The following is a 27953-nucleotide window of genomic DNA, read 5'->3' as shown; positions in this document are numbered from 1 at the left end:
ATTATACTTTGAAGGTCACTGGAAAGAAGTCAACAATTTGATGGTAGCTTCCAGGAAAAAATGTTACAGAGGTCTTCTCTTCATCAGTAAAAATTGCCTAATTCACATGGGAAAAAGCTTTTATAGAAATAGAAACCAAAGCCTTAGAGATATCAAATTAGAGACAAGAGTAGGGAAAAAAAGCAAAAAACGGTGCTCAAGCTCTCACCGTCTACTTACATGAGAAAGAATAGCTTTACTTGATCTGTTATCAATATGCAAACTTAGATGGAAGATACTTAGCTTATGCTACATATGCTATTTATTAATAGCCATCTAATATTTCAAAGATAATTTATTAATTTCAAACAAAACAAAAATACAATATACCATAACGTGATTTTTTGCAAATAATCCATTCGAAAACTGCCTCTATTCAGTCATCTATAGAGACTGAATCATGCTAGGAGATTCAGTTTCTATAGAATTCATCCAAAGACCAGGTTCATAACTAGATAAACTGTTGAAAATTTTTGATTTTCAAATTTGGAACTATGAAAACAACTGAATTGAGAACAACCAAACTAGTATGGAAGAATTTTATAATGATCTACCAAACTACAATTTACATGCCTTTATAATTCACTGCAATATATTTGGTGCAAATTAATTCCTTTTCATTTGTTAACCCCTCCCTATTAAGAACTAGCAAAATACTAGCAAATATGGCAAAATACCATTTCTAAGAATTCCCCACTTAGCCTCACATGAATCCATCTTTTTTTTTTGTCTGTAGTAATAGTGCTTGAAGCATATGGAATCTAGAAGCTTTTCAAATTCTGTTGGCATTTACTTAGAATCACTTTCAAATATAAGAGACATTTTTCCTTAAAAACTCTTGATATTGTTCTAATCTTATTACCCTTTAATCTTACTCGATTTTTTTACAGCCTTAAATTATTAATTTATTCATTCAATATATTTGAGCAACTATTATCTATCAGTCAGTGTGCTAGGGGCCAAGAATACAAAGTTAAATAGATACCGGCCCTTTCTTTAAGATGCTTAATCTATGGTGAGAGAAAGAAAAAGTGTGTGTGTGTGTGTGTGTGTGTGTGTGTGTGTGTGTGTGTGTGTGTGTGTGTGTGTGTGTGTGTGTGTGTGTGTGAAGTGCTATGTGATGGCATATTCAAGGTCATTTAAAAATCAAATTTTGGGGGCTTCCCTGGTGGCGCAGTGGTTCACAGCCCGCCTGCCGATGCAGGGGACACGGGTTCGTGCCCCAGTCCGGGAAGATCCCACATGCTGCGGAGCAGCTGGCCTGTGAGCCATGGCCGCTGAGCCTGCGCGTCCGCAGCCTGTGCTCCGCGATGGGAGAGGCCACAGCAGTGAGAGGCCCGCGTACCGCAAAAACTAAATAAATAAAAAAATAAAAATCAAATTTTGTAGTCCCTTAGAACACAATTCAAGGGCTTCTTGAACCTTTGTCTCCCAGTAGCAGTCCTAACAAACCCCAAATAAACACCTTTTTACTTAAATCCAGTCTCCCTTTCTGAAATTTTGGTTAATATAGAAGAGGCAATATGACTCTACTTAAGAAATGGGGGCGAATGAAAACTAGTGAAACCAAATGACATTTTCCCTCAGATTTGAAGAATAAAAATGAGTCTTTATGGTGGACAATGGGGATAAGAAAAAAGTTATCCCAGACATGCGGAACGACATCTTCTGAGTCTCTCTTATACACACCACACAACTAGCCTTAGTTTTCTCATGTAACAGTTACAGTGGCAAACATAAACCTGTGTGCTTTCTACATGTCCCATTTTTCAGTAGTTTCTTAGGGATGCTCTCTCAAAGCCATACTCTCCTAAGGACCTGCCTGAGAGCCCACATTCTTAGACCTGCACTGGCCATACAAGCTACTAAGCTACTGTTTGGCCAGGCTGACTCCCCTGATTTCACAAAGCAGATGTCAACATTCACTACTTGGATTCATAGCCAGGGGTACCTCACCTTGATCATCACACCTTACACAAGTGCTATGACATAATTATCCTTACCATGTTTTCTAAGCTAAGTATTCTTCTGGTTTCACTATTCTGTACTCTTGGAGTGTCAGTTTAATTGTATTCAATGGCTTTTTTGAAGAGATGAGCATCTAGAAAACTGAGAAAAAGGAAGGCCGTCCCCATTGCAAAGAAAAGAGTTTTATCTTTACGCTCTTTTATTATGTCCTTTGTATAATATCCCTTTTCCTTCTCTTACATTTGAAGGAAATTTAGGACAAAGTGAGTAAAACACTTTATGATATTAACATTCAAAATGCTGCTCTTATTCCAACAGCAAAACTCTATGTAAAATCTTTAACTTGTTCATGTTCCACTCTGTGATCCTTATATAACATTGACTTGAACGGAAGACATGAAGGAAAATCAGTGTTTATGTGTAATATCTCTAAAGGTTGAAAAATTACTACCCCAAATTGAAAATTATATATATGTGTATATATATATATAATATTATATGTGTGCATATATATATATATATCACGAACTAAATCTGATAAAATATCACTTTTTAAAATGCTGCATGTAATACCAATAGTACTGTAAGCAGGTATGCAGCTGGAGATCTTTTCATTTTTAAGAAAATAAAGGGTTACTAAGTGAGGAAGGCCAATGACTTTTATTTTAATGCTAACATTCTATATAATACTATTTTTAGAGGTAAATTTTGGCCAATAAGATTTCTGATATATTTTGATATTTCAACAATATATTTCACTTTATTCATCAGTTTTACTTTTTTTTTTAATTCTCACAGACAAAATTTTCAATCATTGTTTCCTCTTATAATGATTTTAGTACCTCTATTTTGGTATAATCTTTAATTTGGAGAGTTCTTTTTCTCACGTCTGTAAACTGATTTCTCAAAGCTCATCTTTAAGTATTTCTGAAAAATACTGTTAGTGATGTATGAGTGTAGTTGGAGGTTTTAACCTTGCTCAAATGCCAGTTCATTATTTTGGGTATCTAGTAAATACTCATTAAAATCTGGAGTCACTATTTAAAACTATTAAAACAATTCACGGGGCTTCCCTGGTGGTGCAGTGGTTGGGAATCCGCCTGCCAATGCAGGGGACACGGGTTTGAGCCCTGGTCCAGGGGGATCCCACATGCCGTGGAGCAACTGAGCCATGCGCCACAACTACTGAACCTGCGCTCTAGAGCCCGTGCACCGCGGCTGCTGAGCCTGGGTGCCACAACTACTAAAGCCGGAGCACCTAGAGTCCGTGCTCCGCAGAGGGAGAGGCCACCGCAGTGAGAAGCCCTCGCTCCTCAACGAAGAGTAGCCCCCGCTTGCCATAGCCAGAGAAAGCCAGCACGCAGCAACAAAGACCCAATGCAGCCAAAAATAAATAAATTAAATAAATTTATTAAAAAAAAAACAATTTGCACATAACTCCCATCCTATACCCACACAAAATGGAGGATTAATGGGACCAGGTTACTATGTGGCTGAATTGTACTAAAATTCTTTCTACATTAACACAAGAAGACTTTTAGAAGCTAGTAAGTCAATTCCCCCAGCTCCCTGGTATATTACTTTTTAACACTTGCTATTAATTTTAATGAAAATGATTTAAAGTAATATTCACTAAATGTTTTGGAAATTTTCCAACCTATGTTAATACTTAATTGAAATGTGCCGAAGGCACTTAGCATATATTAGCCTTACGATGATGGTTGTTTGGTTTTCCATAGGACTAAGAAAAATTGTAAATAACAGCAATGCCTTTGGGCAGAGAGGCTGTAAATTACAAACCAAAGGTTAATGAAAATGACTTTTCTGCACAAATGTTACTGTCAGAGGTAAAAAGAATGAGTTATTTGTTAGTTATGAAAAATAAACAAGAAATAAAAAGTGTTCTCATATCCCACTCCTATTTTTCAATGTCTTGATCTTTTACTTCTTTTTATTCTGTGGGATATGCTGCTTTTGTACCAAATTTTTTTCCAACTTGTAGCATTCCCCTTTTATCTAATTTCTCTAGTTTTGAGTTCAAAATATTTATCTTGTTGATAACATGTAAAAAGTTTCACTTTAGGTACATTTATAATATGGCTATTTCTGAGGTTTTTCTTACAAAAGTCATAAAAAATGAATTGGGATGAATTCTGAACTATGCTTAAATGAGAATTAAGAGAAACAGAGGGATATGTAAATATAGAAGATTCTTTTGGTTCCATTCAACATACATTCAGTTTACTATTGTGTTTCATGTGTAAGATATTGTGCTGCTGCATGGCTAATTTTTTTTAAAAAATGGTCTCTGCCCACAATAATCTTACAGTTGAATTGGGTAAATATAACATATGCACAGAAGCAATTAGAGAATCAACAAAAGTATTAAAAAATAGAAAAAACTAAGTAGTTTAAGTTAGAGAAAAACTTTGTTCCTGACTTCTCCTTTATAGGTATGAAAAAAGTTGTTTTACTCTCCTTAAGTTTAACAAATCATCAAGAATAATATTAGGGATATTAAAGTGCAAGGATTCTACAAGACATTCTGAGTTCATTATCAAAAGCAGTTTTCTATCCAAAGGCTAAAAGCCACCACCAAACTCTACTGTTATTGTTGCAGACACGTGCTGCTTACTAATTTTAATGGAAGCATTAAGAATTTTTCTCTGAAAGATACTAAGCTTATATTTAATTAGAAATGTTTGGGTTCACTTGAGAAATCAGAGCTCTTGTTAGCAAATCTTTTGTGCAAAGAAAAACTGTGGTTACAAAAGAATATAAAATTAAGTACAAGGCACTTGAGAAAGTATGTACAAAGATACATGAAATTAAAAAGGCGCACATATGCTCTGGATTTCTCTTTTCTGAAATAACCACAAATGACAGGGATGGAGGTGTACAAATAAGTGAAAAGATATTTACAGACATTAACGTTATCAGTCAGCAGAGGCCAAGGGTAGGAGTGGCAATGTTTGCACATAGCTATCATTACTCCCAATCTAACCACATGCATCTATTCCAAAAACATGTCTTGATGCTCCGACAACATACACATTTCAGGTTGATCCCCTTTAAATCCTCTTTCCTCTCATGGTTCTGTTTCTGAGAACACTCTTCTAGTTTGTCTACCACTACTCTAATTCCTCTTTCTCTGTTTGCTCTACTCTCTTGCCTTGCTGCTCCTCTCAGCCCTTCAATGTACGCCATCCCTAAGCCTCTGGAGTCATTTTCTTATTCCTTGTCTTTCTATCTATAATCCATTATGTCCTATCATAAATCTTTGAGTATCATCTCTCCTCAGATGGCTCAGAATCCTGTATTTCCAGCTCTGAGTCTTCTCCCAAACTTTTAATCTGAATTTTTAACCTGCCTCGTTCCCAGATCCCCTTGATATACCTACTTGGACTTACATCTTAGGCACTCCTGTCCCAAACCCTCTCTCCTCAAGAGTTCCATACTCCCTGCTGTCTCTTCTCATGACTAAATGTCACTTGATCTCCCTCCTCCATCCCATCACTCTTCCTTGGAGACTCAGGTTTGATGCCTCTTTTTTAAATGACTAATTCCACCTTCTAAGCAGAAGTAAAACCCCTACTTTCCTCAAACTCCCACAAAACAAGACTGCATTATAGCTATTTGTCTTCTACTAAAATTTCCTTTTGATTTTTAAATTTCTATTCATGGCACCCACCCTCTAGTCTTTCAAGGTTAAGAACTTTGAATCAACTTGGTTTCTTTATCTTCCTTATCCTCACATTTAGTTAATGCTGAAAAACTGTAGCTTCTTCTCTGCAAAAGTCTCTGGTTTGATGACTTGATTTTAGAATTTCAGATCCCCCTTCTCAAGCAGAAGTTGCCTCTTCTTTCCTCTAAACACCACCATGCAAAATGCTTTCTGCTATTTGTGCTCAAATATTTTACCCTTAACTATTATTATACTGGTGATAACAATGGTATAATATAATTATTATACTGGGAATAACTTCTTCATCTGAGTATCTAACTGCATCACCAAACAGTAAATGATAAATTCTTTCACTTACAAATAAGTTATTCCTCCTTTATTATTATACTGTACCTATACCAGTCTACCTGATACACTAACTTCTTAACAAGAGGTATCACACCTCTTCACTAAGTTGTTCAGTTCTCCTCCACATCAAATTCTATAGCCTTGATTTTCATTATCTTTTTCATAATCACCATCATCATCACCATCATATTCATCATTATTCTTATAGTGTTTTACGTTTATTTGTTCATAGATTTTCATTTTCAAATAATTTTCATATGTTTATTTGTTAAAAAGGACAGCATAACATTTTAAAATCATATTACTAATTTTCCAGAGGATAATAACCTGAAGCACTTGGAAATATATAATAATAAAAATGTTCCCTGAACTTAAGAAGTTTAAACTTCACAGCAAATACATAATAAATAATATATGTTTGTGAGCCTTCACCTAGGGATTGGGGACCTATGTCTTAAATTTGAGTAATTCTTTACCTATACTCCTTGAAGTACATAGAATTTTTTTCTTCTAAAATTTCCTTCTTTAACAAGTAACTGAAGCTGAAGGTATGCTAATGCAGGTGCAATAATAAGAGGAAAGTGTACAAGCCTCCTTATAGCTTTTTTTTTTGTTGTTTTCACATACCCCCACTGAGCCTGTGTTAGCAAAAGATTCCTCACCCAACAGTATTATATTTCAAGAACACCTGTGCTTTCTAACATGCACAGGAATTAAAGAGAAGGAAATTCCAATTCTCAAGTGAAAAGTCTATGAGTAGGTGGAAATATTAACTACTAAGTAGGCCAGTGCTACTAAACAAGCCATTAACATGATTTAAAAGATTATTTTATATATTTCTCTAGGTTTAAGGGATATATCCTACAGTTGCTTTATTAAAGATTTATCACACTGGCCTACAAGGATTGGGGGTCTCTAATTTTCCTTTCTCCTGTGGGATATGGTGTATTCAAAGCCTCAAAACTTTTTTTATCCTTTATTTCATCACAATAAATGTCAACAACCCATTTTTCACCCTATACAACCATAAGGTCTAAGCAGAAAACAACACAATGCAACTCAAAAAAGTAACCTGGATTTACCACTCTAGTAACTAAAAAGGAGAAGAGGGAAGAAAAAGATAACACAAAAGAACAAGGAAAGAAGTTTTCTTGCGTATCTGCTATGAACAGGATACTATGTTAGAGAGTTAAACATATCTCTTTTAATCATTACAATTTAGAAAGATAAGTGTTATTATTTTCTATTTATATCCAAGGAAGTGAAAAAATCAAACATCTTTAAAAGATAGAGCTGAGATTCGATCCCAAGTCGTTTTTAAATCTCTAAGTCTGCAGGAGCCAAAAAAACCAAATTTTAAGCAAAACAAAATGAGGGATAACTGATAAAAAAAAAATTTTAAAACCCATTCATGTAATTAATGCAAAATATAAAGAGATCCTGGAATTTTTAACCTCTTGGCAAAGTTTGGGTTGGTTGAACATGCAAAATGGGAAGTTTAATTTGATGACCAAATATATCCCTTCCAAAACAGAAATATGAAGCTATTTCTCATTAAAAGGATGTTCACTGAGTACACAAAATCTATACAGCAACAGATGTTTGGGGTTCAGTAGTTAGTCATGCAATTTTATTTAAAACAAGGTGCCTAAAATCTCATGAAATAGGATAAATTCAGAAATGAAAATGTCAGTTTAGTATTGTATCTTATCAGAAATTACAGCCATTACAGCCCTGAGGAGGATGCAAAGTACTGGTACCCCAAAGTTTCATTACGTGCTTAACAATTAAAAGAAACTTTTATTATGATTACTCTTGCTCCAGATTTATGCTCAACATCTAAAGAATCCTTCACCAGGAGGTGAAGGTCATAACTGACCTATGTATTTCAGCATTCAGGCCTCATCAAATACATTCTCTAAACCAATGAGTTAGCAAAAACCATACTCTGACATCTTGAGAAAAAAAAAAACAGGATGGGACTTTGAGATCTTTTAGGAACTCATGCTGCAATCTATTTTGGCTCAGCATCAATGAAAATGGTAATTTTTATCATAACATGAATATAATGTTAATTATTCCATGATATTCACTCTAACTTCTATTTCTACTGTGTCAGTGAATTTTAAATCTAGTTTGAAAGACAAAAAGTGGCTTTTTGTTTATACAAGAAACAATGACCATCATGTCTACTTACTAAATCACATCAAGCTGTAAGGTTAGGAGGTCCTAATAGAGTTGAAGCCAGAAACCCTTAAGTCAAAAATTTATACATTCAAATCAAACACCTAATACTTCTTTTTTGACCCTGAAAAGTTAAACATATAAGGTCAGAAGGAATTAAAAAAAAATAGTAGTGGCAAACCATGCTGTCATTTTTAATATGTCTTACACAGAAGCTGAGTCCTTAGATTCTGAAATGTTATTCCTTATAATTTATTTTAGAACCTACTTAATTAATATTCATAAGTATCCCTTACTGTCTTTTGTTTCTAAAATTAATACAATTCTAAAACTGGAACTCTTATGTTTGGTTAAGAGATTAAATCTATGTTATTTTAACTTATGCAAAATCAGCTGGAGAACTAAGGATAATTATCCAAATAAATCAACCAAAATCAAAGTTTTGCAGCACTTGTATGTAATGAATAATGAAAAAGATGTTTTAGATCCAAATTTTACAGATGAAACTTTCAGTTCATTATTTTAGAGGTCTGAAACTTGGCATGGTACTTAGACTTATAGAGTACTATGGTAGGCAGAATAATGGTCCCCCAGGATGTGCTCATTTTAAACTCTGGAACCTGTTAATATGTTATGCTACATGGCAACGGGAAATTAAGTTTGCAGTTGGAATTAAGGTTACTAATATTAAAACGACCTTTAAAAAAAGGTGACCATCTTGAATAACAGATAAGGAGATTATCCTGGCCCAATGTAATCACAAGTGTCCTTATAAGTGAAAAAGGGAACCAAGAGAATCAATATCAGAGTGACGCAGCATGAGAAAGACTCCACTGGCCATTGGGCCTTTGCTGGCTTCAAAGGTGGAAGGACACCTTGAACCAAGAAATTGGCTGCCTCTAAAAGCTGGAAAAGTCAAGGAAATAGATTCTCCCCTAGAGCCTCCAGAAGGAACATATCCCTGCTACCACCTTGATTTAGCCCATTGAAACATTTCATACTTCTAACATAAAGTTAGAAGTTTTAACAAAACTCTAAGATTAAAAAAAAAAAATTGTGCTGTTTTAAGCCACCAGTCTTTGGAAATTTATTATAGCGGTAATGAAAAACTAATACAAATATTTCACAAACATATTACTAGTAGCTCCTGGATGCTTTATTGGTAGCAACACTCCTAATACCTAATACAGTGCCCTGCCTGGCACATGCTGAAGTAATTACATTTGACTGACTACCAGATTCAATTTCCATAATAGGTAAATTAATCAGACAGACAATATATTGGGTTCACACTTTGTAATCCCTGATACAAGCCACACATATAACTGTTTTTTGAAGAAGTTAGGAAGACTAGAAAGAAAAGACTTTATTCTCAATTTTACTTTTTTTTTTTTTTTTTGGTAGAGACAGCAAAATTTCACAAGGAAAAGAAAAGAAAAATACAGTGGCATATAACAATACTGAAGCAATGCTACCAAAATACCTGCAAAGTACTGAAAGTCAAAGCTAATTTTATGTGAAAATAAACCAGAACATTGTTTCAAAAAATCTCTCTTTGAATTATAAAAGCAGAAATGGAATTCAGAATTTCCATTTTTAGCAGAGGTCAACTAAAAGCATGATAATATAATGACCACTAAAATTAACCTTAATATCTGTATTGTTACCTATATCTACATAATAATAAAAATATTTTAATGACTGTTAATTGTAAGGCAAATTCCCCCTTCTTTTCAAAAAAGATATACGTCCTCCTATTTCATAGTCAATACTACTACAAAAACACATAATTGATAAAAAAAAAAATAAGAAAACTTATACTTATTAGTTTGTAATTATATATGGACAGATCTATTTTGCTATCCCCCAAATCTTCTTAATGAAAGAAAATAATGCAATAGAAGAAAGAGTGAAAAGTAATTCATTAAGGGGATGTAGGCTACTCCTCTCTAATAGTAATGGACAGGAACTAACAAAGCACAATTGAAACTTGTATTAAAAGTGGGTGAAAGGAAAGAGGGGACAAACTAATAGTTGTAATGTGATACAGATATGATTAGAAAGACCAGAATGCATCTTAGCTGTTCTGTTTGCTCAGACTCCAGAACAAAAATAAAATAACAGAAAAATGGGCATATAAATGTTCTAAATTATAGAAAAAGTATTGTTTGCTTGTTTGTTTTTTCGATTTACACAAACTTGGGTCAAACTGTGTCTATTTTGAGACTGCCTAGGGGGTCAAATTGTCTTTTTCTCTGGAGTCCCTCAATATCATATGGTCATATACTGTATTTGCTAGAACTTTCCAAATAAATAATAAAACGTTGCCTTTATTCTAGGTCTCTTCTTTACACACAAAATGCCATTATTTCTGGGGAAAATGTCAAACTACTTTAAGAGACTTTGAATCCATTACAATGGGTTAAATTGATGAAATTGAGAGAGTATTGAACATACTCTGAAGCCTGACAAATATAATCTGGTTGAAATTAGGGGAGCAGCTTAAAAGGTATGAGGGAAATGTGAGATGGAGAAAGTAGATTTTAATATATAATAATAAATTCTGTTTAATAGAAGACTATGTGCTAATCGCAATCATGATCTAGCTGCAAAGGTCATAAACAGGATTTTAGAGAGCTACTTTCAGGACTGCATAGAAAAGATAGTACACCATGATTAATCCAAGTTAATCCAGTAATAGAAGGGTGGTTCAACACTGATACGTATTTCAGCTTCTTACCAAATTAAAGGAGAATATTGTATGATCATCTCAATCTTTGTGGATAAATGAAAAAATCTGATATCAAGTTATTATAAAACCTTCACAAAATATAAAATAGAGGGGGAAAAAAAAAAGACTTGGAAAAAGTGTATCTTCCTAAAAGCAGACCTTTTAAAATCAAAAACATGATAAGGATGTACATTATCATTGCTTCCATTTAGAGTTCTGGAAGTCCTTGTTAGCACAGAGAAGAAAGGAGAATAAAATTATTAGAATTTTTAATAATATAATTATTCATAGATATTATTACTATATAAAATCATCAAAACATTCTACAAAAAAGTTAGAGAAAATAAGAGAGTTTAACAATGTACTTGAATATATGGTCAGTATGCAATAAAATTCTGTATGCCAGGAAGAAACAAGAATACAATCATCACATCACCATGTTCATCATAATCATTATTTATCATTTATAATAGCTATCAAATGTAAAGTACTTAAGAAATGTTTAACAAAAGATATGTAAAAGATGTATAGAAAAAATATAAATTTTTCTTGTAATATATTAAAGAAGATTCAAATAATTGGAGAGATATGCCATTCTCATGGACAATAAAACCTCCAAATTTATGTATAGACTCAGTGTACTATAAATCAAAATTCTAATAGTTTTTTCAGAACTTGACATGTTAAATCTGAAATTTATATGAAAAATGCCAAATGACCCAAAAATAGCCACACACAAAAGATGCCATTTCTATAGAAATAAATATATGATGACAAAACAGAACAATTACTGCTTCCTAGAAGGATGCAGAAGTTGAGTGGGAGGAGCCATGAAAGAACTTTCTGTCATGATGATGATGTTCCTCTATAAACTGATAGCCATTTGTGTGATACAACAGATGTATGCATATATTAAAATTCATGAAATGTTACACATAAGGTTTGTGTATTCCTCTATGCTTATTTTACCTAAACAAATATTGAACTCTAGTTCATAATATGTAAGCTGAAGTGTTTTGTGTTGAGGAATACTGATATCCTCAACTTACTCTGCATCAAAAATAAGATGAATTGATGGATGGATGGAGAGATAGAATGGAGAAATCTGTAACTGAGCAAATATTGTTTCTTTAAAGTTGAAGGTAAGTTTATGGATCACCAAGTATCCTTATATGACACTTATTCAAATTAATTGGTGCAACCACTTTGAAACACAATAGAATCTCGTAAAGCTGAAAAAAGACCTTGCAATTCCACTTTTTCCTAGAGGTACACCTGCACTAATTTTCAATGTACAAGATACAGCATAGTTCCTAATAGCAAAACAATTGGAATCAACTCAAATAATCCTCAAAACAGGCTGAACAAAATTTTGTTGTATTTGCACAATGGGATTTTTTATAATCATAAAAAATAAAAATGCCAAACATGTGAATACACTTTAGGAATATATTGATCAAAAATGCTGTTAACAGAAACGACATAAGCAAAAAAGCAAAATAAAAACTATATTTTAGGGATACTTTCATATATGATGAATGTGTATTTTTAAAAGAGAAAATGATAAATCCAAACTTTAAAATAGCAGTTATCCCTGACCATGAGTCAGGAGCACGAGATAGTAAAGGACCACCTAGTTGATGAAGCTGTGTTTATTTTATTTCAGTTCTTAAACTGCGTGATGAGTTCATAGGTATAAATTTTACTATTATGTCTCCTATCTTCTATATACAGTATATTAAATATATATATTTTTAGGCATCAAATATTAGGAAATAAAATGCAAACCACATCTACCTACAATGAATTTGCATATTAATAATTAAAAAAGAAAAGCTCAACAAGAGAGATGAAAAAAGTAAACATCTAGGAACCACCCCGTTCATGAAGAAACTTCCACATAGGTTGCTTTCCACATATGCCATTGCTGCCATTACACACACGTTTAATACTTTGCACACGTGTTTAATATTCATGTTCTCAACTTATCTTACAACTGTAGCGATACTATTAATTTCCCTGTTTTACACATGAGAAAGTTTAGAGGTTAAGTGATTTACTCAAGGACATACAACTCAGTGGAGATGGCAGAACAGTAATTCAGGATTGCCTGACTCTAGAGCCCAAGATTTATCATGTTGTACCTAGATGTTGTCACTGATTTTCAGGAGTCAATTGCCTTATAGGTCTCCAAATTGAACACTTTATATATTTATTATAGAAACACATTTTAAGAAAGCCCTCAACAATAAAAGTCAGTAAAGTTACAAAGGGATTGTTCCACAACACATCTAAAGATTTTATCTAACTAATAAATAATAAAGAATGGATTTGTAACACTAATTAACCCAATCAAACAATATGAGCTATTGCCAAAAGATAATAAAATTAAGGTTTCTATGTTTTTAAAGTAGTATTTTTGATTATCTTTATATCCACTGATGTTTAAAGATTCATCAGTATCCTCAAAAGAAGAACTCCGATACCTTAAGTTTCAACAGGTGGAGAATGACTGCCTTAGTACATAGGTTATAGTTCAGCCTGAAATTGTCACATAAAATGGTACTACCCTGAGAATAAATTGCAATAATATCTGATAATCACAATTCAAGTACTAATCTTCATGTTTGTCTTTTGATATCAGATTTTCTGTAGTTCTGAGGAAATAAAATAGATGAGTTTATCTGGCCTTCTCTATATCTTTTATGGCAATGAAAAAATAAAATCTATGTTTGATTTCTATATAAATATTATTTCAGGGGAACAGATGTTAACTTCTTTTATTTTAAACCTCAGCCTGCCTTTGTATGGCTAATCTCTTAGCTATCCTCCAGATTTGCTCTAAGTACTGATGACTCAACAAATAAAGAAAATATGAGTGAAGTGACATGTATTCCAGCCTCCCCTATTCACTCATAAACCCAACAGTGTTAAGAAGTGACATAGAATTATCAAACATCTGGGTTGCAGATACTCTTCCAATCATTTAGAATCATGTAGATAGCAGTGGGTTTACTAGGAAAGAAAATGTGGCATGCGACCTTGAAAACAGGTTTAGATGGCTTCTCTGTATTAGAGTCAATTGCTTTATTCTTTTTGTAATAAGACAGATCCATTCCTTCCATTGCAGCCGATGACTTGCTTCACACTTTGTTGAGAAAATAGAAAAAGAAGAAAGTAATGCCTTTAGAGTCCCTCCAATAAATCTGCTGCTCCTGTATCTCTTTATCCTCTATCCGCTTTCTTTCTTATGACAAAGAATGAAGTGTCCCTACTCTCTTCTAAGGCCAGTCTTTTCATATATTCTCAGACTTCCATCCTCTTGTCCCTATCTCCTCTTTTAGAGGACACTGGTCCCCTATTCATATGCTCCAGGAATATCATCTCTTTCCATTGTATCATTCCTAGAATTAAAAAAACATAAAAATACAAGTTTCTCTTAATCCTTTATTGGCTTATTATCATTTCATTTTGTTGTTATTGTTATTCCTTTAATAGGAAAGTCTTGAAAAACCTGTTATTAATTGTGCATCTAGGATTCACTTTGTCAGCTTCCAATCTTTCTTTTAAACTGCACCGCTGAAACCACCCTAGTCAATGTCAACCATGGCCCCGGTGGTGACACATCTCATGGCTGCTTCTGTGTTCTCTTCTTACTCAGCCTATTCATGGTATTTGGCACACTTGGTAATCCCCCATCCCTGTCATAGGCTCTTTGGCATCCACGAAGTATCATGCTCCTGGTTTTTGTTCTGCCCCTTCTAAGTTTTCTTTACTGACTTCAGCATCTTTAAGTGAGATCCAAATATTTGGGAGTTCAGGCCACTTGTTTTTTCTATCTCTAACTACTCCCAGAAGATTTCTTCTACTCTTTATATATTGATGCCCAAATTTTCATATCCAGCCCTGATCCATTCCCTGAGATTTGAATTCTTGTAATCAAGAATTTATAACATATCTTTATGTCTATTTCTAAAAAGGCATTATCTTGATTTCTCTCTGGGCCCCCAGATCAGTCAGACTGATGATTTAGAATGTAAAATGATATTCTATATTTCCAGCACTCAAAGTCAATGGCTTAGAATCACACTTAGAGCAAAATGCAAATTTCTTTTCAGGGTTTACAAGGAAGTTCTGGCTCTCACTACCTCTCATTACTTCCCTCTTCTCACTTCAATTTTCTCTTTCAGACTTGACTAAAACCAGGATGTAATTAATTAAAAGAAATTTTTTCATATGTGATTCATTTCAATAGATTCTTCAGGTTCCCTTCTAAAATGCCAAAATGTTTTTCTCCATTTGTACTGCACAACTTTTTAATTGACCTCAAGCTATGTTTTGATTAAAGCAACCCTTGGATTTTTTGATCCCTCATAGTATTGCTGAAAATTTTCACTACTGGTTTTTCAAATACTCTATGGAATTTGATGAAGAGGGCCCTTACTGCTGCTATTCATGTTACCATTATTTCAGAACAAAGATGCATATGCATAACTGAGGCCACATAAGTAGGGTCATCAGTGGGATAACCAGATATAGGAGCAATAGATTTTTAAGGTGCTCTGATTTTCCTCACTTCACAGATAGTATGCTGCCTTTTTATTTTACTTCTTCACCATTCAGAAAGTTTTAGAGGCTACCTTATAAAAAGTTCAGTTTCTAATAATGGATGATTCCAAATTTTCGTTTTAATTTACCATAAGGCCAAGAAGACAATAGCTACGTCTTCCTTTTCCCTTTGTAAGAAACTTTGGTCTAAATGACTAATCAAGTACAGTGAACACTTTACTTTAGAATGATACCTATTCCTCCTCTATCTTGTTTTGTTTCTATTTGATTTTATTTGTAACTGCTGTGTTTAAATATATTTTGTGGGTAAGCTTCGGCAAAAACTATTTGCAAGTAAGTGGGATATATAAATTTTTGATACATATAATAAACTGCAGAACGGTGTTGAGCTGCTTACTAGCAGCTCTCTTTAAATGTAGCTCCTGGTTTTAGTAGATGAGAAATTGAATACAAACCTAAGCTGTGTGATATAAAAATCATTGTAATCCAGTAACAGAAGATGATGTTCTCAAGGGGAAAAAAATAATCCCACTGTATTCTGTACTTATTAGACAGTACTATTCAAAAGAAATATAAGTCAAGCTACATGTATGCTTTTAAATTTTCTTGAAGCCACATTAAGAAAGTAAAAGAAACAGATAAAATAGTTTTATTAACATATTTTATTTACCCCAATATATCAACTGTTATAATTCTAACATGTAATTAATATAAAAATTATTAATGTAATATTTTAAGCTTTTTTGACTAAGCGTGTTAAATCCAGTGTGTATGTCACACTTACCTTATGCATCTCAAGTCAGACTGCTCAAATACTCAACAGCCACCTCTGGCTATGGGCTACCATATTGGCCAGTGTATTAGACTATATCTGTAAGTGAATACCAATTTCAGACACTAGTACACTTATGAGGCTATTATAGGAACCAAATTCTAAATCACCATTATGTGGAAAACACAGGAAGTTTAACTAATATAAACAAGAGGAAAGATACATTCTTCACTTCCCCTGAACTCAACGTCAGTGATTCTATAACATAGCATTTTAGATATTTCCTTTCAAATAAACATGGTTTTGTGCTTTACCTCCTGCTGCAGCAACTTCAAAATGCTGCAAGTAAAAAACTGCTAAAAACTACAAATTGCCACCTAAGAACCCCTGCCTACATGATGATAATTAGCCCGATTTTTGAAGGACCACAAATTACTGCCAAACAATTAGATACATCTCTAGGAAAACTCATCTCGTTTCTTTCAAAATACATTTTTGGAAGAAGAGAAAAGTAATCTGCTTCCATTCAGCTTGGGAATCTTCTTTTTTTTCAAAAGTAAAAAATAATTATTTATTCCCTATAATATCCCAGGTACTTATTAGGGATACAGGGTGAATAAGATACAATTCTTGCCTTTGAGAATTCACAATCAAATGAAACACATGATGTACGTTTATATAATGTCACCTTTCAAGTTAAATATCCACTTACTTCAGTGAAAGCTTCTAAAAGCAAGCAAGACCTTATTTTTTAAACTATTTTATTGAGGTATGATGGACAAACACAAAGCTGTACATATTTAATGTATACAACTTGATGAATTCAGAGATAACTGTGAAACTATCATCACAAGTTACGCCACAAACATCTCCCTCATTTCTAAAAGTTTCCTACTGACATCTTTATTTTTTGGTGTGATAAGAACACTTAACATAAGATCTACCCTTTTAGCAAAATTTTACGTATGCCATACAGTACTGTTAACTACAGGCAGTATGCTGTACAGTAAGATCTCTAGGATTTATTCATCTTGTATAACTGAAAGTTTGTACCCTTTGACTAATACCTCCCTGTTCCCCCTCCTGGCAACCGGCATTCCGCTCACTGCTGCTATGAGTTTAACTCTTTTAGATTCCTCATATAAGTGATACCATGTAGTATTTGCCCTTCTGTGTCTGGCTTATTTCACTTAGGATACTGTTCTCCAGGTTCATCCATGTCATCACAAATGACAGGATTTCCTACTTTTATAACATTTTATATATATATATATATATATATATAAATATGTATATAGTAAACATTTTCTTTATCCATTCAGTCATCAATGGACATTTAGGTTGCTTTCATTTCTAAGCTATTGGGAATAATGTTGCAATGAACATGGGAGTTCAGATATGTCTTTGACTTCATGATTTCAATTTCTTTGCATATATATACAAAGTGGGATTGCTAAATCATATGGTGGTTCTATATTTAATTTTTTGAGGAACCTCCATACTATTTCCATAGTGGCTGCACCAATTTGCATTCCCACCAATAGTATACAGGGTTTCCTATTTTCCACATCCTCCTCAACACTTATCTTTTTTAAAAAAAAACAAAACTTCTTTTTAGGTAATAGCCATCCTAGCAGATATGAGGTGATATCTCATTGTGGTTTTGATTTGCATTTCTCTGATGAATAGAGATGTTGAGCATCTTTTCATATACCTATTGGTCACTTGTAGGTCTTCCTTAGAGAAATGTCTGTTCAAGTTCTTTCCCCAATTTTTAATCAAATCATTTCCTTCCTTCCTTCCTTCCTTCCTTCCTTCCTTCCTTCCTTCCTCCCCCTTCCCCTCCCTCCCTCCCTCCCTTCCTGTCTCCCTTCCCTTCCTTCTTGCTTGCTGTTGAGTTGTAGGATTTCCCTATATATATTGGATATTAGCCCTTTATCAGATATATGGTTTGCAAATATTTTCACCCATTCCACAGGTTGCTTTTTCATTTTGTTGATGGTTTCCTTTGCCATGCAGAAGCTTTTTAATCTGATGTAATCTTACTTGTCTATTTTTGCTTTTGTTACCTGTGCTTTTAGTGTCATATCCAAGAAATCATTGCCAAGGCCCATGTTAAGAAGCTTTCTTTTCTATATTTTCACCTAGGAGTTTTAAGGTTTCAGGTCTTATGTTTAAGTCTTTAAACCTTTTTGAGTTAATTTTTGTATATGGTTTAAGAGTTCAATTTCATTCTTTCGCACATGGCTATCCAGCTTTCCCAGCACCGTTTACTGAAGACACTATCCTTACACATTGTGTGGAATATTCATTTTTAAATTGTATCTAAAATTAAATGAGTTGGTGAGAATTTATACAGATCAGGGGAATTAAAATGGGAAGAGAGCTTTATGCATGAAAACTAGAAAGGCTCAGTGACAGTGACTCAAAACCACCTGCTCATACCACTATTCTATTACCTCTCTCAGTGTAAACTTTTTTCATCTTGTCCTCCCAATTAATATAAACCAAAAACTGAAAAATAAGTTTTGTTAAACAAAAATTGATAAATTATTTTGGATTGAAAAAAGATATTTATTATTTACCTCCCTTCAATTCTTTGCAAGCTTTCCAAGGTAGGGACTGAGGACAGTGCCTGTCACAGAGCAGGTACTCAACATACATTTCAAAAGTGAATGACTGTTAACTTCATTAATAAAAGAATGGATTATTTTAAAATTTCTCACCTTGTATATATGTTTGAGACCTGATCTTCAGAATGCAATGAATGCATTCTGCAATGAATTATGCTGTTTCTTTCCCTGTTTAAGATAGCAGGGAGAACATATCAATGTTCAAAAATTATGTGTCACTGGCTTTACGCTCTATCAACATCTATGTAGACGAACAGAGCAAATAATCCTCATCATGAAGAACTTTCAAATGGTACAAAAAATGATAATAAAAATAGTTCACATAGTTCAAATAGTTCACGCTTCCCTGGTGGCGCAATGGTTGAGGGTCCGCCTGCCGATGCAGGTGACGCGGGTTCGTGCCCCGGTCCGGCAAGATCCCACATGCCGCGGAGCAGCTAGGCCCGTGCGTCATGGCCGCTGAGCCTGCGCCCGGAGCCTGTGCTCCGCAATGGGAGATGCCACAACAGTGAGAGGCCCGTGTACCGCAAAAAAAAAAAAAGTTCACATAAACATTGCATGATAGAAGCAGTAAGATATGCAGGGCTGGTGGGGTTAGAAGTAATTGAATTTAGGTTTCTTTGGTGAATGTTGTGTACATACATTGAAACAGTATATACACAATTTTATAACGTGTAACACTCAGGGTATTATTTTAACCCCTTATGACAAACGTTTTAGATTAATTGCTTTGATCATTTTGAGACAGAACCAGTATTTTTAAGCAATACGATAAGGCTTATTCCTTGTATCATTTAAAAACAAATTTTAATAAAAGTTATCTTAAATATTGTTGCCGTTAGCTTTAGCAAATCCTTTTCATTTGCATCAAGTTTTAGATTTTCAATGCACTTTCATGTATACTTATCTCTTTTGATTTTCTCAACAATTCTGCATTGATATTATTATGCTATAAGTAAAGATATTGAATCCAATTGATTCTTCTGACTGCAAATTAAAGAAAGGAAATCCCAAGAGACTGCCACAAAAATCCAGTCTTCCCTTCCTGTATAAATGTACCTCATTCTTTGCCTTTATCAACATCCTCCTCTGATCAACATGCTGCAGATACAGAGACAGTTTGCCATCTCTGCACAAAGGACCCAAGAACTGGTTCTCATCAACTTCGCAATCCTGATGTTAAGCCTGATAAACAAAGAGAGGGCACTGTTTTCCTTACATTTCTTATTAATATTTTATATTTCTTTCCCAACACTAGTCTGGATTGTCAAGTCTCCACTTTGTCCCTCTCTTCCACCCTACATACACTGCCAAGACTCCAAAATTATGAAATTTTCAAATTTGCACATGCATGATCTAATTAATTATACTTATCCTAATAGGATTAATTCAAGATATACAACATACAGAAAGAAATCATCAGAATTCAGTTACCAGTAAGACTGCTTAGTGAAATCCAACCTTAGAAATAAAAAGTTCTCTTGTGTATCTTGAGGTTATCTTTCAGTTTTCTCTTGCCTGTTTTTTCTCCCAATGGCCAATATGATTTCTACACTTGCAGTGTGTTTCTTGCTATCCAGAATCACCTGGGCTCTCAGAACCATTCAGCCATCCTTTTATTTATCTCCCAATTGACCACACTTTAAATATCTTTCATCAGTGTTTGAAACTTTTCTCCACTTTTAGAACAGAAAATCAGCTAACTTAATTCAACAAATGATTTTACTGTTTCATTGAAAAGACATGACCTCACTCAATCTACCTGTCTCCAACCTCATTCTTTCTCTATATTATCACCTGCTCTTTTCTCCTTACCTCTTCTTCAATAAGAATTTAATCTATTCCTTTACCAGACTATTCTAATCATCTGTGCATTTGAGTTAATCCATTCATGATAACATGTTAACTCTTTATATCTTCTTCCATTGGGCTGTTCATCTCACTTTCCATTATTCGCATCTCTCCTGAAACATACTCAAATTCATTCCATACACAGAATACAAATAATAATACCCTCAGCAACTTTTCCAACTCTGTTCTTCTCTTTAAGATACTTATTTAAAAATATTCATTGCCAAATTCCTTGTAACTGCTCAACAATTTATAATCTAACAGTTTGCTCCCCAAATCTAATGACTTAATATAACCATTAATTGTTGATCACAAGTTTACTTGTCAGTGGTTTTCCTGACCTGGGCCTGGCTGAGTTGACCTATACAGGGCTTGTGCGTATCTGTGTGTTTAGCTGACTGACTGGGAACTGGGTGGTTGAAGATAGTTGGCTGGCTGTTGGCTGGGGTAACACGAGTGATCAGTTTACACTCATTCCACCCAGCATGCTAGTTGGCTGGCCATGGGCTGGGGTAACAAGAGTGATGAGTTTACACTCATTCCACCCAGCGTGCTAGCTTAACGTTGTTCATGTGGTGACAACAATATTCTAAGAAAGTATAGAAGTGTTCATGGTCTCTTGAGTCCTATACACAAAGACATTGTCAGTTCAGTTGCATTCCATTGGCCAAAGCAAGGAGCAACAAGAAGCTCCATCTGTTCATAGGTAGAGTTGTAAAATTACTTTATAATGGCTATGGATATAGGGATGAGCGGACAATTAGACCATTTTTTATTTGGACTCTATCACATATTGCTTAACTTGTTTGTAGTATTAAACAGTTCATTCTTTCATCAAATCTATCTTCCCTGGGTTTCCCCTAAGGAATTACAATCTCTTAGATTTCCCCTTACATTTCTAGCCTACTCTTTTGAATCTCCTTTGTTAGTTCTTTGAATATATACTTTTCTCTAAGTTTATTCTTTGGTCTTTATCTCTTATAGCTGTAGATGTTTCCCCCATAATTGTATTATCTTTATATACTGCCTTGTAACAAGCTCTGCTTTCAGAGGAAACAAATTAAGAAACATACTCTTCGCCAACAATTTTGATCATGTTCAAACACTGTTACCTCTTAATTGTACCATTGCTCTAATTTCTTTACTGGCATTTCTACCTCCAGTTTCCCCTTTCCTCTAATTATCTGCTGCCTGTGTAATCTTCCTTAAAACTACACCTGATCATGATATGAGCTACTCTACAATTCTAAATCAATCACCTGCTCAAAGAACTTTGATTTTTCTCCATTGAACGATTAAATTCCCATTTGGAGTTTAAGGTCTTTCACTATTTGACCACAATCTGCTTTATTCAATCCTCTATACCCTTCACTGCAGTCATATTACAGTCTTTTTTATTCCTAGAGCATTCCCTATACATTTCTATTCACATCCCTTTGCTCATGTTCGCTTAGTCTTAAATAATCATCCCATGAGACCCATCTACTTGATACCCTATGTGTCTTTTAAGAATTAGCTCTAATAACACTTCATGTGAATCCTGTTCTTCCTACTTTAGGTCATTAATATTTTCTCCCTGATTTCCTATTTTACATTATATGTCTGCATCTTTGCATTGGATGTTAAACACTTCAAAGGAAGAAATGATTTCATAGATTGTATTACTAATGGTCAAAGATTTTATACATGAGTTATTAAAAATTAAATATCTGTTGAATGATACTGAATCACTGAGGATACAATTTTTTTAAAAACCCTGTAACCAGTAATATATACCTAGTATCTAATTGTAAAACCTAATTTTCATGTGTCCGTTTTGAGTTAGTTAAATCAAGAAAGCATCAAACTAGATTAACTGAAGATCAGATTTTGAGATATAGCATTTTGCTCCATGGACTCTTCAAGATGCATTAAATTAAATACAGTAAAAGTATGCAAATCGATATCAATATCAGTAGTCACTGTTCATTTATTGAATCAACCTGGGTCCCCACAGGAAAAAAAATGGCACACTGAAGGTGAGTAATTTTTAAATGGTTCAATAAAGGGCTGTTTGCAAAAACTGGGTAAGGTTTAGGGAAACCAAAGGATACAGAGCAGTACCCTGAAGGTAGTAACACCTACTACGGAAAACTTCACCACCCCTTGGGCAGAAGTGGTGAGAGGCTAGAGCCCCTACCAGAACCTGGAGAAAGAGAGCTCTGAGAGAAGGCAGACTTACAGGAGCTGTGACCCTTGATAGGCAGGATGCAGCTAAACTGTAGCAACCCCATACCCAACCCTACTTCCTGCTTCTGCCCTCTTGCTAGTATTTCCATGGCCAAATCCAGTCAGAAACCAATCTTGCCTTGAAACCCAAGGACCAAGGGAGGCCAGTAATGTGGTAAAAAAGAGAGTAAGGTGGAGAAGAATAGAGAGTGGATCTGGAAGGCAAATGTTTGATATCTGGGAGTTATTTTTGGACATTTTGTTTTTATTTTATGCTGCTGAATCTTGGTATCAGAAGAATAATTCATGGAATTTATTTCATTATGAAATATATTGCTTAATAAAAACGTGAAAATTTCTTTTTGGCTAAAGGAAGTCTTCAGCCCCAATTATTTCGCATTTTTGTTAAGAAACTCAACATCTGCATCAATAATATGGGGGAAAAAAACACTGTTGAAGGAGGGGATTCAGAAACCTTTTGATTATACCTTTCTGTTTGAGTACATAATCAACTTCACAGTCAGGTATTTTCAGGTCTTAGAATTATTAGTAGTGTTAATGTGCCTCAATAAAACTGTTTTATTCTTCTCAGAAAAGGTTGTGAAGCACACAGATTCATTAATATAACCTTTGAGATTTGTAGGTTAATTCGGTAGCCTCCTTATACTTGATAGATACACACCTGCCCTAATTTCTTGCTTGAAATGTATAAAATGCCAAGCAAAAAGATACGCACTGAAAAATTCTGATGAATTAATCCTAAACCTTAAAAAGTAGTTGTGAAGATTAAAAAAAATGTCAAAAATCTAAAATAATTTTAATAGCTAATTCTTTTTGTCCCAAAAGCCAAGGAACATGAAAAATTATCTTTCAAAAAATAGTAATTTTCTTACTTTGGTAGTATTGTATTTTAAAGCATAAAATATAAGTTTAGTTATAATATCTAATTTGTCTCATAACAAACCTAGCTATAATGCATATTTAGATACATTCTATTACTCAATTTTCCTATTTAAGAAAAATTCCATGTTAAAAAGATTATAATATTCTTGAGGTCCAAAACTAATAAATGAAAACCCTGCAAATGAGCTTTTGACTCCCAGTGTAGTATTCTTTAGACTCTATCAGGATCTATAAATATTTTTGAGCACATAACAAAATGTGTATATCATTTACTATACTAAGAACACTTCAGAGCACACACAGAAAGAATAAATTTTAAAAGCATGAGGTAAAAATAAACGCAAATAGAAGACCTGAGATTTTTAACCTGCTCTCAGCATACTTGCATACCCTACTTTGAAAATTATTGGTCAATAGTACATACACCAATTTATCCTCTGAATTAAAATAAATTTGCATTCCTTAGTGTTTACCTCATGCAAAATGAAACAAAGGTCCTTAGATAACCTATGCCCAAAATTATGAATGAAGAAAAAGGAATAACTGTGAAGGGCATTTTTGAGACCAAAAATTTTAAGATTTGATAACCATTTAGATATAAGGAGCATTGGAAAAGATATTCAGAATGATTTATAATTTTTTTCCTATAGCCATTAGGCAAATGCTGATTATTTGAGTTATGGAATATAAGAAATAGGACATCTAAGTTTTATATTACTATTAATTTGAAAATCTTTCCATAGTTTATTGGCTATCCAGCTTATCTCTAACATAAAGGATCTGTAAGTTCTTTTGCCTTTTTCTGCATTGGGATGATTGCCCTTCTCTTGTTTGATTTATAAGAGTTCTCAATAGATATAGATATTAACGTTTTGTCCATTTTATGTTCTTTGTGTCTGGCCTCTTTTCCTCAACATTTTGTTTGGGAGACATCCATATTTTCATGTGTCATCATAGCGTTCATTCTTACTGTTGTATAGTATTCCATTTTTACTCCTACTAAGAGAATTTCCTAACTCAAACTGGGTTAAATAATAAGGAAATGTATTTTCTCAGATAACTGGAAGTCCAGATGTAGGACAGACTCTGGGTGTGATAAACAGAGCTGCAATGATATTATTAAGATATAAGTTTTCTTTCATCTCTCTGAACTGCTATTCTTATGATCACAGGATAGCTGCCAGGGTCAATGGGTCATGTGATAAGGTTTTACCAGCAGAATGTGACCAGGGGAATTTATATCACTTTCTCACTTGGCCAAGCCTTTCTTTTCCTTTCCCATATGCTGAAACCTGGACCTGAAAGTAACCTATTTCTACCACACAGATGAAACAATGACCTTGGGCAAGGTAGAGAAACATGATAAAAAGAACCTGAGACCCTGAATGACCATGTGGAGCATAGCTTCCCGACATCCTGAAGCACCCGAATCAGGAAGTTTATGTACCAGATTTAAAAATCCTGTTTTTAATAGTCACTGAATTGTTGGGTTTCTTGGTTATTAGCAACAGAGTCTTCACCATAACTTAAGTCAGACCCATTAAGTTTAAAATACAATAGAGGTTTTTTTTTTTTTTTTTTTTTTGCGGTACGCGGGCCTCTCCCGTTGCGGAGCATAGGCTCCGGACACGCAGGCTCAGCGGCCCAGCAGCTCCGCGGCATGTGGGATCCTCCCGGACCTGGGCACTAACCAGCGTTCCCTGCATCGGCAGGCGGACTCTCAACCACTGCGCCACCAGGGAAGCCCCTACAATGGAGGTTTTAAGTTTAAAATGATAGAATCAAAAATAAAGTGAGGATACCTGGAAAAATGAAAGGCCATGGAAAAATTTCATCAGTCCCAGGTATGAGGTCTGCGGTAGACTGTTGTTCAAGTTCCTCTCTCTAAGCACTCAGTTTTTAGAGTAGAATGCCTATCACTCGGACAAGAATTAAGCGCCAACAAACTCACTGCTGTCCTTTCTCAATTTTTTTTTTTTTTTTTTTGCAGTACGCGGGCCTCTCACTGCTGTGGCCTCTCCTATTGCGGAACACACGCTCCGGATGCGCAGGCTCAGCGGCCATGGTTCATGGGCCCAGCCGCTCCACGGCATGTGGGATCTTCCCAGACCGGGGTACGAACCCGTGTCCCCTGCATCGGCAGGTGGACTCTCAACCACTGCACCACCAGGGAAGCCCCCTTTCTCAAATTTTCTCTAAAGTCTTTCTCAAATTTTCTCTAAAGTCTAATAAATTAACATGAATAATGCAAAGACTATACTGACAAGTCGATTCTGAATATGAATTTTTTAATAAGCAAAACCCCCTATGGAGTAAACACAACATAGTTTAATTCAAATCATTAAGAGATGCTAATATTAGTTTAAGCTTTAAAATCTGAAATTTGAGCATGATAACCTCATAAAGTCAGACGTGGGTATTATTGGTTTTCCTTGGTTCATATTTCCATTGCACAAATAGATTTATATAGTGTCTATATCAGATAGGTAAAATATATATCAGGAAAGCAAGTTTATAGTAGAAAAATTAGAACTTATAATTGATCAATTAATCACTGAACAGAAATATTAATAAGTTTTTTCATTCACTCATGAAGATTTTATGACAAATTCTCAGTGAAAATCTGTTCCTTTAATCAAAATAGAAAATGGTATTTTGGCACTGAGATCAAAATCATGTTGCTAACAATTATTTAGTATATACTGATGATTTAATTTATTGAATAATTTGGTATTAGTTTCATCATGGGGATACTCATAAATTGGCAATCTATGTCTAAGACTAAACAATACAAAGAATATTTTCAAGTATTCTTCAAATATTCACTATGTTCAAGAAGTATAGCAAGGACAGCTTGTTCTATGATCTACAAAAGACCCCATTTTATACTGCTTTGATTTACATCCTAATTTTTACAGATGAAAACATAAAGATGGTATACGTTTGTGAGTAGCAGCAATAAAAATTGCTAATTAAAAAAATGCCAACCCTCCTCACTGAATTTGCTTGCTAATATGACACACATTTTTTGCTCATTTCTATTATAAGCCCTCTTTTCATTGCACAAGAAATCTGAAGTTATGGAAATGTCATTGTAACAAAGTATGATAATCTGTAGTTTTAGGTTATTTTAGATCAAACTAGGGCCTAGACAAAACTTTTCTAAAATCAACTCTACCCATTTCTTAAACAGGTACATATTTTAACAAAACATCTTTTATATTACTACATGATACTTCTCATCAGGTATCATTGGGGAAATTCAACAAAGTTGAGCCTTAACCCATTTATAGGGGCATTTGGGTTTCAGAATTTTTAAAACTTTTCAGGAATTGTGCTAAAAAAAATTCCTCATTTGTGTGTGTGCCTTATTACAAAAGTTTTTTTCACCATACTTATACATGATTTTAAAACAAAGAGTGTTTAAAACTAGTTAAACTGAATATTTTGCTTAGTTCTTGAATCGCCAGTTGCCACAATCAGGAAATATTTTAAACTTTTTGTATTACTCCCTTATCATAAAGGCTTTATCTCCCCTGTTTGTTTAAAAGGAGAGAAAAATGTCAACATATTCGAAATATACATATCTGCTAATACCCATAAAGTCATAGAGGAACAAAATACAGAAGGAAAGTAAAGTGACAGTAAAATATGCACTTGAAATTTCACAATTTGGATTATAATTCTTACTGATAGATCTTATTTTGAAGCAGATATTCTGCAGATAGCATTTCAATAAAATTTTTATTAACATTTTAAGGTAGATGATATGTTCATTTTAATAGTAACAAAACTAAGGCTTAGAGAGATTAACTAATTTACACTCAAAGTAGAAGTAGGGCCAATAGGCTTTTTTCCATTCTTCAATTCCTACTGCCTCCTAAAAATGTTTTAATTCTTTCGCTATTAGAAAACGACGTAAAGGGGATAGAAATAGTTTTCATATACCTACTTATTCTCACCAAGATTCTTCTCGTATTTCTTGGTCATAGGGGAAGATTTTAATGTTCAAAACTATCAATTACTTTTAAGCAAAATGCAGTGTCTTCAATACCCAGGATT

The 27953-nt window shown here is 34.1% G+C and overlaps 1 protein-coding gene across 7 annotated transcripts in view; it reads right to left on the bottom strand.

Annotated features, from left to right (window-relative positions):
• The window catches only part of CAAP1 (caspase activity and apoptosis inhibitor 1), a 1159962-nt gene that overhangs the window by 86227 nt on the left and 1045782 nt on the right, over window positions 1–27953 (bottom strand). The gene's annotated exons all lie outside the window — the stretch shown is intronic.

This window comes from Stenella coeruleoalba (assembly GCF_951394435.1).
Source record: "Stenella coeruleoalba genome assembly, chromosome: 7".
Taxonomy (NCBI): Eukaryota; Metazoa; Chordata; class Mammalia; order Artiodactyla; family Delphinidae; genus Stenella; species Stenella coeruleoalba.
This window is presented reverse-complemented; position numbering and strand designations above follow the sequence as displayed.